Source organism: Nicotiana sylvestris, chromosome 11 (assembly GCF_000393655.2).
Source record: "Nicotiana sylvestris chromosome 11, ASM39365v2, whole genome shotgun sequence".
NCBI lineage: Eukaryota > Viridiplantae > Streptophyta > Magnoliopsida > Solanales > Solanaceae > Nicotiana > Nicotiana sylvestris.
The window spans coordinates 137469957-137482515 of record NC_091067.1 but is presented as its reverse complement, the minus strand read 5'-3'; the positions used below and the strand labels follow the sequence as shown (position 1 = coordinate 137482515).

At 35.3% G+C, this 12559-nt stretch overlaps 1 long non-coding RNA gene across 1 annotated transcript; it reads left to right on the top strand.

Moving 5' to 3' along the window:
- Window positions 1-674: 674 nt before the first annotated feature.
- LOC104245235 (uncharacterized) lies at window positions 675-5825 on the top strand. The gene is made up of 2 exons (XR_715683.2): window positions 675-1195; window positions 5392-5825. It is a non-coding gene; the product is annotated as an uncharacterized lncRNA (long non-coding RNA).
- Window positions 5826-12559: the final 6734 nt, after the last annotated feature.

The window sequence follows — 12559 nt, the reverse complement described above, 5'->3', positions numbered from 1 at the left end:
TGATTTTTCTCTTTTTATTTAGGATCAAGTAATTGTTATAAATATTATAATTAGATAATTAACTTAATTTTACAATTTAGACTAATTTAAGAATTTAATTTAGGTTATTCTCTTAATTAAAAAAAAAGAGGAAAAGAAACGGAAATAAGAAAAAGGAAATTGAAGAAAATATTTAATTGGATATTGGGCTAGTTTTTGTACCCAAATCAAGCCCAATTTTACTATCCAGCCCAAAAACCAAACTCCACCCGCCTGATCCCAAACCCCTACCCTTTTAATTGATAGACCTAGATATAATAGGTTAGGGAAAATTGTGATGTCTTTTTTACAGCGCACTAGAGTGAGACTAACCAGTTAGAAATTAGTCTTAGAATGCTATTGATCAACTACTGATGATGTGCTTTATCTTCTGTGTATTAATACCTTACATCTTTCTCGTATTTCCTATATCTCTTATATTGCTGTTACTTTGTTTTTTATGGTATTTATGTTATGTTATGGTTTTTATGGTATTTTATATTGTTTTATTATGAGTATATTGATAGTACTAATATAGTGTGTCTTGTTGCCTCTTCGAGCCGATGGTCTCCTGGAAACAGCCTCTCTGACCCTTGGGGTAGAGGTAAGATCTGCGTACATATTACCCTCCCCAGACCCCACTTGTGGGATTACACTAGGTTGTTGTTGTTCCTAGATCCCAAGCAGAAAAAAATGGCGCACCTAGCCGGTTCCACTTCATCTTCTTCATTTCTCAAAGCCACAGAAAATTAAAAAAAAAAAGAAGAAAAAACCCCTAGATCCAAAAGAGATGACTGCTCTCTCGCTCTCTGATCTTGAAGAACAAGAAAATGACCTTCCTCCTCATCCTTAATATCATCTTTCACCTTCAGACACACACCTCTACTTTGAAATGAAGATGAAAAAATCACAAAAGTTTGAAAAACAAAAAAAGAATCGGATCCTCTAAAGGAAGATTGAAGAACATTTGAGTTCAGAACTCGACTCCTTCTTTTCTGTAGGTCAAGGACCGAAATTTCAAAAAAAAAAAAGGAAAAACAGAGGCTGTTGATTTTCTGCCGGGTCTGTTGATGCTGAGCTCCTCACATTTTTTGCTATTTTGTGGTTATCGAGTTTCAGATCTGGGTTTGGTTTGGTTTAACCGATTTTCCGTACAAATATGCCAATTCTTGTCCAAGTAAGTATGTTCTCTTACCTCTGTATTTTTCCAGATCTGATTTAATATAAAGTCATGACTATTTTCCTTCTATCTTTTATTGTTGTTTGGATTCTGTGTATTGTAATAATAATTTGCTTGCCTTAGACTTTATTCATTGTATGAACACATTTGTCTTGGATTTGCCGCTTTACAGTGACTATGGAGTAACAAATTGTAGATAGCATTATTAATTATTTTATCAGAGTTCCTTGGTCCAAAATTTTGTGAGGTATAGATATTTGTTCCTCTTCTGAAAGTGGGATTATGATTGACTCTCTGCAAGACCATGTGCTCGTCTGCAGATATTATTTATGGCTCATGACCGCCAACAATTTCATTTTTTTTACAAAATGGGAAGTCATTGTCTAATAAGTTGAAAGGTTAAACAAACAAGTTAGAGGGTCCTTAGCATGTGACTGATAAATAAATAAGACTATTGTCATTCCTAAGTTTAACAGTGTAATCGGCAAACTCATAACTTGTGATCTGATTTCATTGAATGAAAATTACGTGAACTTATCTCTATTTAAGTTTGCCTCAAATTCTGGCCATGTATAAATTATGTCATTTGTAATTCTGTTAAAGGAAAGTTTAGGCTCATGAAAATCTGATGTTAAATTGGTTTGGGTTACTGTGTTTAAACATCAATTTGATTATGGTGGCAAATGGAAACTTAAGATTATGAAATCTTGAAGAAATCCTCTGTTTTAGCTTAATGCAATGTCGTTCTTTTCTTTTTCCTACTTTCATTTGTTTGCTTATTTAATTTAATCTTTTTTTTTTTGGGATGGGCATGTTGAATAATGAAAAGTTGGAGCCTTTTTAAATAACTTAGGTATTGATTTGGCTTGAAGTTAGGGAGATGGTTAAAAGCTGGCGTATCATTTGCTATTTTCTATTCTTTTCAAAGCATAGTTAGACTTAAATGGTCAAATTAGGAACATGTATTTTGTCTGCCATATAGTATTCTTTATTGAGTTTTTCAGATATTGTCCAGTACTGGGTTTTAGATGAAAAGAAAGTTTATTATGGTTTTAGTGGTGTTAAATGCACAATTGTTGACATGTCGTAGGGATTTGAATTTGTTACTGAATCAATGGCTAACCCCTATTTTCACAAATGACTTTCCTAATTCATGGTCTTCACAATAATCTTGAAGTAGAAGGAAAATTACGAACATCGTAGTTTGTTTTAGGCACGTAATTAAATTATTACAACTACGGGTACGGTTTCCGTGGCGTGGTTGTGATACCTAATTTTAAATTAGATTAGAGTATGAGCATCTTTAGTTTACCTTAGAGAAATACTATGCTTTTCTTTTAAAATAATTTGAGGTGTGCCATACACAAATAAAACTCATAACTTATGGCCCTCACAGTAAGTATTAATTTAGTATAGTAAAACATCTTTTTAAACATTCGTAGCTTGCTTTAGGCGTGTTTATAATAAAATCATCATAGCTACGGATACGGTTCCCGTGACGTAGTTGTGATACCTAATTTCCAAATCCGGGGTACATTTATGTGACCCGACCACAACGTCTAATAACTTTAATAAATTAAACATGTTGTAGATTGTGGGTACGGTTCCCGTGACATGATTCGCAATGTGTATCAAACAAACAAGTGTACGATAATCGTGACTTGTTCCAGAATAATTCCATAAAATAATTTAAAAGCTGTTATAAAGTTAAAATGCATAATAGGTTTAAAACATGTAGTAAATCAGATAATAGGCCAATTATTAATAGTTTAAGCGACCGTACTAGAACCACGGAACCCGGGAGTGTCTAACACTTTCTCCCGGGTTAACAGAATTCCTTACTTAGAATTTCTGGTTCGCAGACTTTTAAATAAAAGTCAAAATTTCCTCGATTTGCGATTTAAAAATAAACCGGTGACTTGGGATACCAAATAAACTATTCCAAGTGGTGACTCTGAAACAAATAAATAATCACATTTCGAATAATATCACTTTAATTGGAAAAACTCCCTTATATCCCTCTCGGGTGGGTAAAAAGGAGGTGTGACACTCCTAAGGATCTAAACAGGTCGGCACAAGGCCCCAAACACGGCGTACAACCCAACATATAGTATCAATCTCTAAAATACGGGATATCATAAGAGTTCAAATCAAATACACGGCTAAATAGTCGCTACGGGATGGACCAAGTCACAATCCCTACTGGTGTACGCCCACACGCTCGTCACCTAGCATGTGCGTTACCTCTTTTATCAAAACAATACGAAATACCGGGGTCTCATACCCTCAGGTCTAGATTTACAATGGTTACTTACCTCAAACCAGATTGTCTCTCGACTCGGCCTCAACTCGCGTTGAATTTATCCAAATCAGAATTACAACATCAATATATGCTAGAGGAACGAAGCCCACACGAAAATAATCAATTTACATCAAGAATCTCGAAATTGGCCAAACCTGACCCCCGAGCTCACGTCTCGGATTTCGATAAAAATTACAAAACTAGAATCCTCTCACGAGTTCATACATACCAAATACGTCAAAATCCGACCACAAATGACCCCTCAAATCCTCAAATCAAAGTCTCCAATTTCAAGCCATAACTCCCCAATTTTAGGCTTCAAATCCCACTAATTTCATGTTTAAACAAGTAAGAACCAACATAGGATCGAGTTTTAGGTTCAGTAATCTTACCTCAAAGTTTCTTGAATTCTCCCTTCAATCTCCCCCAAGAAGCTCCAAAACCGACTCAAAAATGGTAAACTACAGTCAAAAATCGCAAAAATGGCCTTTTAAACATTCTGCCCAGTGATTTAAATTCCTTAATCGCGATTGCGGAAAATGCCTCGTGATCGCGAAACACAAAACTGACTGCCCTGATTTTAACCCTACGCGATCGCATACAAACTCCACGCGATCGCATGGCACTGCCTTAGCTACCTTCCGCGATCGCATAGAACAATCCTATACCCCTCTCACCAGCTCATCCCTTCTACGCGACCACGATCCTGGCCACGCGTTCGCGAACAACAATTTCACAGCCCACCGCGATCGTGCCCGGATCTCTGCGATCACATAGAACAATTTTCACCCTGCCCAACTGAGCCTACGCGATCACTAACACTCATACGCGATCGCGAAGAACAAAATGTCTGCAACAGACTTGAAGGAAAATCTGCAACTTTTCAAACATGAATTTTATCCGTTTAACCATCCGAAACTCACCCGAGGCCCTCGGGACCCCAACTAAACATGCCAACATATCCCATAACATCATTCAAACTTGTTCCAATCTTCGGAACACTCAAAACAACATCAAAACACCAAATCATCATCGGATTCAAGCCTAAGAGATTCCAAAACCTCCAAAGTCCGCTTTCGATCAAAAATCTATCAAACCTTGTTCGAATGACCTAAAATTTTGCACACACATCACAAATGACACCACAGACTTATTCCAACTTCCAGAATTCCATTCCGACCCCTATATCAAAATCTCCCCTATCAATCAGAAAATGCCAAAATTTCAATTTCGCCAATTCAAGCCTAAATCTACTCCGAATCTCCAAAACACATTCCGATCACGCTCCTAAGTCCCAAATCACCTTCCAAAGCTATCCGAATCATAAAAATCAAATTATGAGATCGTTTTCTCACAAGTCAACTTCCGGTTGACTTTTCCAACTAAAAGACCAACTTAAGAGAATAAGTGTTTCATTTCTCTACAAAATCATTCCGAACCCAAACTAACCAACACAACACGATGAAATACAGCTGAATCAACCTATAAAGAAGCAGAAATGGGGAAAATGGAGCGGTAACTCATAAAACGACCGGCCGGGTCGTTATACATTCAATGGCTTTGTTTATAATCAGATGCATTTCCTAAGCAGATGGACTGTATGTTACTCTATATTATTGTATTCATTAGTTAAAATGTCATCAACATTAATATTCTGCCAGCGTAAATGTAGACTTATTACCTGGCATTGGATATATTTTATTGTATATCACTGTATATCTTTGTATTTTATCTATTCATATTTTTTTTAATTCAATATATATGATAATTCTGTATATTTTATTTATTTTTTATTGTATATATGTATACTTTATTTAATATGTCTATTCTTTGAGACCTATATGACTTTTTTAAAAATGTTCAAAACTTACAGGTCTTTGTTTAAATGTAGGTTGTATCATCGACTAAATACTTGCATACGATAAACGATGAAGGAAGGCATTACATCGTTTTCCTCTTAGAGAGAAAGTGTAGTTGTGGGCGGTTCCAAGTTGACGAATTACCATGCCCACACGCTTGGGCTGTCTTGAAGAGCAAGTTTCTAATGCCAGAAGATTATTGCTCGGACTATTACAAACCAAGTCTGTGGTAATGACATACGAGGTGCCCGTGTATCCGCTGCATGACTGGAATGAACAACACATATATCAGAAGTTGTCTTGCCACCTAAATGGAAAAGACCTCTTTGAAGGCCATAGAAGAAGTGCGATAAGCCGTTAAGTGAATTGTCGCAGAGAGGACATAATAAGCGTACTTGTAGAAATGCTCCATGTAGGATGTAGACCGACGACATTTTGGAATAATACATATTGAATTGTTGGTTTATTGGATTTTTGCGTGATGATTTCTTTTTAGGAATATAATTTAGTAAACTGCTAAACAAATTTATATGTTGAATAAATATGTATACACAAAGGTTCCGTTGAACAATCTGTTGAATAGATGTGAATATAAATTGCAATACGCATACAAAATAATACATTAGAATACTTATGAATACAAAATGCATTACGCATACAGTAAAATCTCAAGAATATATTACTCTACAGAATATATTTGAACAATGTGTGAATATAAAATACAGTACACATACAATATTATCTCTTGAATTTATCTCAAAACATGATCAATATACAATCTGCTGAATAATCTGAATACATATATACATATGAATACAATCTACTAAATATATCTGAATACTGTATGTGTATATAAAGAATGCAGAGCAATCTCCAAGTATTCTTTCACCCTAATATTTTTAAAAAATACAGTACACATATAGTACCAATACATGATGCATATAAAACCTGATATATATATATATATATGAATACAATATGCTAAAGGATTAATTTTAGAATACTGATGAATGCATATTGTTTATATACATTTGCTGAGTACATATGACTACAACCTGTTGAATAGTAACTGTTGCACAAAATATTGAAACACCATTAATATTTGAAATTATAAACTGCTGAATAAACACTATGGATACAGTGCATATAGTGAAACACATGAGTTTTTTCTTAACAGAACACCATCTTTACCAAAAAAATATTCAAATTGTATTCATGTCACGACCCAAAATCCACTAAGGGTTGTGATGGCGCTGGACACCACTGTCAGACAAGCCAATAATAATTTACTAGCAATTTCTCGTTTTATTTATTTTGAAATCATTTCCTTTAAACAAATAATTAATAAATAATAAACTCCACGGAATAAATGAGGATATCTTTACAAAATTTAACTACTGAAAAATTCCGCGATCATCCTAGAACCCGCTGTCACAAGTGCATGAGCATTTAATAGGGAATGAAATAAAATACAGAAACTATCCGGAATACAAGTGGATAGAAATGAAAATACAGTACAATACTCTGAAGGAGACTCTACTGGCTGCGATCGTCTCGATAAATGCAACTCACCTAAGTCCCCGTATCAACCATGCCACTATGCCACTAAGCCACTAGCCGCACATAAACCTGTGTAACAAAAATGCATAGCAAGTGTAGCATGAGTACGAAAACAACATGTACCCAACGAGTATCCCGTCTAATCTCGAAGAAGTAGAGACGAGAGGTCGATTTCGACACTTACTAGTGGTCCAATAATAATATATTATTAATGCGAGTAATCATAGATTTATTAAGAACGACAATAATTTCAAATAAGCCACGAACAGGTAAAAGTTCCTTTTTGTATTAAAAATCTCCGGATTCATAATCTATTCATTTTCAATTATCTCAAGTCGGGAAGAGCAAATATCAATATCAATAAATCTCAAGGCAAACAATACAAGCATGCGCAAATCATGCCGAGGACGTACGACTCGATCCAACAATATTTAAACCGTGCACTGCTAGAGGGTCGAATGACGCGAACCATAGATGCATCTATTTAATCTACCGAGGCATTCGGCCCGTTCCAAAATTAAACACACACAGGAAGTCAACCAAGGAGTCAACATGGAACAATTATCCAAAGAAAGCTAATTCTCTTTTAACAATTTAAGAAAATGAAGTTTAATCTTTTTTAGAAATTCATTTACTAATTCGACGTGATTTAAGCAATTCAAACTATCAATAAGATTACAAATATTCCAATTATAGCATGCTTTTAGGTCCTAGACTACCCGAACTCAAACATAATAGTAGCTACGCATGGACTCTCGTTACCTCGTGCGTACGTAGCCGCCACAAATAGGAGCCCATATCCAATTATTTCACATATGAGAACAATTTCCTCTTACAAGGTTAGAAAGGAGACTCACCTCGCTCAGAAATTTCCATAACCGGCTTCCAAGCCCTTCCAACGACTCCAATTGATGCACAACGCCCCAAAACTATTCAAATAACGGGCAAACCACTAAAAATTCACTCTAATACTTGTAACAATTCAAATTATATAAGTTCCCAACTCCGCTCGAAAGGTTGACCAAAATGCCCTTGGGCCCATATGCCCGGATTCCGAAATTTTTCGAAGATAAATTCTACCCATAGCTTTACCAACTCAAATATACAATTTGCTCTAATTTTCATGCTCAAATTCAAATTAAAAGTCCAAAATTCCAAATTCTAGGTCTTCCCCAAAAATCTCAAATTTATACTAATTTTTCATGTCTAAATCCATGTAAGATCACATATTTAACTCAAAAATAGGAAGAAATCACTTACCTAGTGTTGCTTGGTGAAAATCCCTCCTTGAGCTCTCCAAAATCGTCCAAGCCAAATGAAAGAAATGGGCCAAAACTTGTGCTTAAAACAATTTGCCCAGGCTTCATCGAGTTCTACCCTGCGCTGTGCAGGCTGTACATCCTATTACAATTTTCCCCTGCTGTATACATTCTGTTAAAACGAGCATAACTCCTTGTGGAAATATCCAAATGACAAACGGCTTGAAGATTTAAAAACTAGACTCGAAGATCTTTCATTTGATAGTTGTACACCTTATAAATCTTTATATATTCCGAGATATGAGCTTTTAAAATCGGCTCCATGCATTAGAAAATTCTGTCGAAACTGCTCCACCGGCCATCTTCAATTGACTATAATTTTCCGATAAAATGTCCAAATCATGAATGGTTTAACTTTCTGGAAACTAGAATGCAAGGGCTACAACTTTCATGTTTTACACATTTTCAGATTCGTTATAGATTGCAAGATATAAGCTCTCACAATTAGCTCTCCGATTGCACAAGTTGCTGTCCAAAAATAGCTTCTGGAGCAGAAAAATGCAGCAGCTTCTTTTGTCCAAAATTCATTCCGTTAACCTTCCGAAATCCTCCCGAGGCCCTCGGGATCTTAACTAATTATACCAACATGTCCCAAAATACAATACGAACTTAATCGAGGCTTTAAACCACGTCAAACAACGTCAAAACTATGAGTCGCGTATTGAATCGAATTACGAGTTTTCAAATCTTCCAACTTTTATATTTTGCGCTGAAACATATCAAATCAATCCGGAATGACTTCAAAATTTGTACACAAAGCACATTCGACATTATGGACCTACTCCAACTTTCGGAATCGGAATCTGACCCTAATATCAAAAAGTCAACTCTCGGTCAAATTTCTCAAAAACCTTTAAATTTCTAACTTTCGCCAAATGGCTCCAAAATAACCTACAGACCTCCTAATCCACTTTCGATCGAGCTCCCAATACCAGAATCACCACACGGAGCTATTCCCAGACTCGGAATCCCCAACGAACATCGATAGCAGTGAAATGCACTTTAACCCAAATTTATGAAATTCTTCTAAAATGCTAACTTCCACAATAGGTGCCGAAATACTCCCGGATCATCCAAAACTCGATCTGAACATACGCCCTAGTCCGAAATCATCATACGAACCTGTTGGAATCTTCAAATCCCAATTCCAAGGTCGTTTACTCAAAAATCTAATCTTAGTCAATTCTTTCAACTTAAAGCTTTTGAAATGAGAATTTACTTTCCAAATCAACTCCGAACTTCTCGGAATTCGATTCCGACAATGCGTACAAGTCATAATACTTGAAGTGAAGCTGATCATGGCCTCAAACTGCCGAACGACGCGCTAGAGCTCAAAAAGACCGGTCGGGTCGTTACAATTCATACAAAACTATCTTGCAATACTATCTTTCAATTCTAAAACTATCTTCACAGAAATGTTCGAATCCGTGAATTGCCTAACAATCTTTGACGGTGCTTCATTCTCGCCAATGGCATCAGGAGCATCTATCTTTTGCATAGCATAGTCCCAAAGGAGCGTACCATATCTTTGACAGAGTAAATTGGCATTAAATATTGTTTGTGGAATCGAACCAAAGGTGCTCAAGTACTCTGCGTATGCCGCGACATGCAAACCACAATCCCTGAAATGTAGATTGACACAATTAAAAACAATTTATATTATTAGTTATATAAATGATACAAGCAAAAGGATTGGTTACATACATGCTCCCAGAATTTTGTTGAGGTAGATTCGAAATGAAAACAACATCAAAGGGATCAGTTTGTGCCTTGTCATTGTATGCTGGGTCACGAGACCAATTTATGCCTTGTTTATCTCTGTAAAAATCACTGATCGATAGATACAGAGGTACAAGCTTAGCAAGCTTATCTATATTAGAACCCACATAGGCATCATGACTTGCTGATCTGTATAAGTCATATACTTTGATACATCTCTCCTTGAATGAGACAACTGCCAATATCCAATGAAGTTTGTCCTTCAAGTTGACTGGTATCAAGACATTGTCAACAGTATGCCATGGTATATTAGCAAGCAATCTGTAGCCCCTAATGTCCTCGCATACTACATCCTCTTCTTTGGCTACACTTGCATTACTATCTGTATCAGCATACCTGTCGAAGATTTTAGTAATTCTTGTCTTGAATATACAATCAACAGTTATATACTTGAAGGTAGTGGTCTGGTTGTACTTGCCCTTCTTTCTCAGGTAGTAAAATATGACATCAATGTGCTCTATATATAATTGAATACATAGCGTCAGTTTATTGAATGAAATCAATGAAAACAAACTGCATTGAAGAAACTTTATATATACAGGTATTGTATGTTGAAGAAAATGATTATAGAAGGCAGTACTGCTTGAAAGCAATTGAATATATTGTATATAGTTAGATACATACTGCTGAATACATCTGAGTATTTAATACTGCATACAATTAAATACATACTAATAACTATAATTTTGCTATGCATCAGTCATTCATTAAAAAAATAATATATATATATATATATATATATATATATATATATGTTTGAACAAATTGCTAGATAAAACAGAGAAATAAATAGAAATCTTAATACATTTGGATACATTGAATATAGAGAACTCATTGAACTAAAACAACATCAGCAAATACTGTCCCAGGAACAGTGAATATAGTATTTAATTGTATTTTTATTAATATTTGATACATCTCTCTATATCCCAAGAACAGTGAATACAGTATTTAACTTATTCTTGTTAACACAAAATACATCTCTCTATATATTAACTGTACAATATAAATAGGCAAAATACCTTAAAACCCCCTAAACGTGGCACGAATTATTCGTTACAGACTTAAACTATTCGTGATCTTAATTACCCCCTCAACTTGGCCTTTTGAGAGCCATTACCCCCTTGGATGCTGATGTGGCAAAGAGTGTGGGTGCACTCTCCTGCCACGTGGATTTTTCTGTGTATGTGACATTTTTTTAAAAATAAAATATATTTTTACCTTTTTAAGTATGTTACTATTTTAGATAATTTTTTTCGAATATAATTTATAATAAAACTTGGATAGAACTATATTATATATGCTAAATTGTTTACTTGGCTAAATATAATAAAGTTTTGTTTAATATTTTTTTTGAATTTGACCTGAAAATAAAGATTTATACAATTGAAATAAATAATTGTCACGACCCAAAATCTACTAGTCGTGATGGCACCTAACCCAACCCGCTAGGTAAGCCAACTAATAACTATCCAACCTCAATAATGCTAATATGTCAATTAAAAATAAATAAATTTATCTGGATCTATTACATTTTCCAAGGACTGGTAGTACTAATCATGAGCTTCTAAAAAATAGAGTTTACAAAGATGATATGAAAAGAGTACATTTTCTTGTTTGAAAAGTACATAAATAGAGTTTTAGAATCTAAGGCTACCGTGAACAAGAGACAACTAATGTAGGAACGCATGTACACCCCAAATCCAACAACCATCAAACACATAAACATCGACATTTGAGATCTGCACGCTATGTGCAGGAAATGCAGTATGAGTACAACCGATCACATGTACTCAAAAAGTAACAAACCTAACCTCAGGCTGAAAGCAGTGACGAGATGGAACATATGCCTAGTCTAACACAAATAACCAATAGCAGTTCATACAACGTAAAACATATAGACAATGAAATAATCTCAGAGGTGAAAATGTTCAACTTTTACATAGTTTTTTTAAAAATAGTTCCGCTTTTCAATAATATCAGTGAAAACCCAAATCTTTTATCGAAATCATCGAAAAATCATGAGATAGTTTGAAAACTGTAATTTTCCTGAAAGATCCTTTCCACAATAAATAAACACGCTTCATTTCCTTTCCAAATAACAAGTCTGAACTAACACTCTATGCCCATATACCAATTAGTAAAAGTCATGAATGATGTGATACCGTACAACATGAGAAAAAATACGTCTCTATCCGTGTATGCCATATATGCATGCCAAAGCTATGTATCTCATAGATGAATCATGTACTCACACTCTTAGAGTACTCAACCTCACTGTATCACACTTTTCACTCATCATACTCAACCATTCGGTACTGTATATGGCCTATTTGGCCCAGGGAAGATCCATCCCGGAATATATACATCATTGACCATCAATCACTCAGTACCGAGGAAGGCCAATCCGGCCCCATAGAGAAGGTCCATCTCCATGTATATAAATGCTTCGGACAAGATCCATGTCCAGGGAAGACCTATCCCTCAATATAATCAATCATGCCCACTGTAGGTGTGCAGACTCCGGAGGGGCTCCTACGAC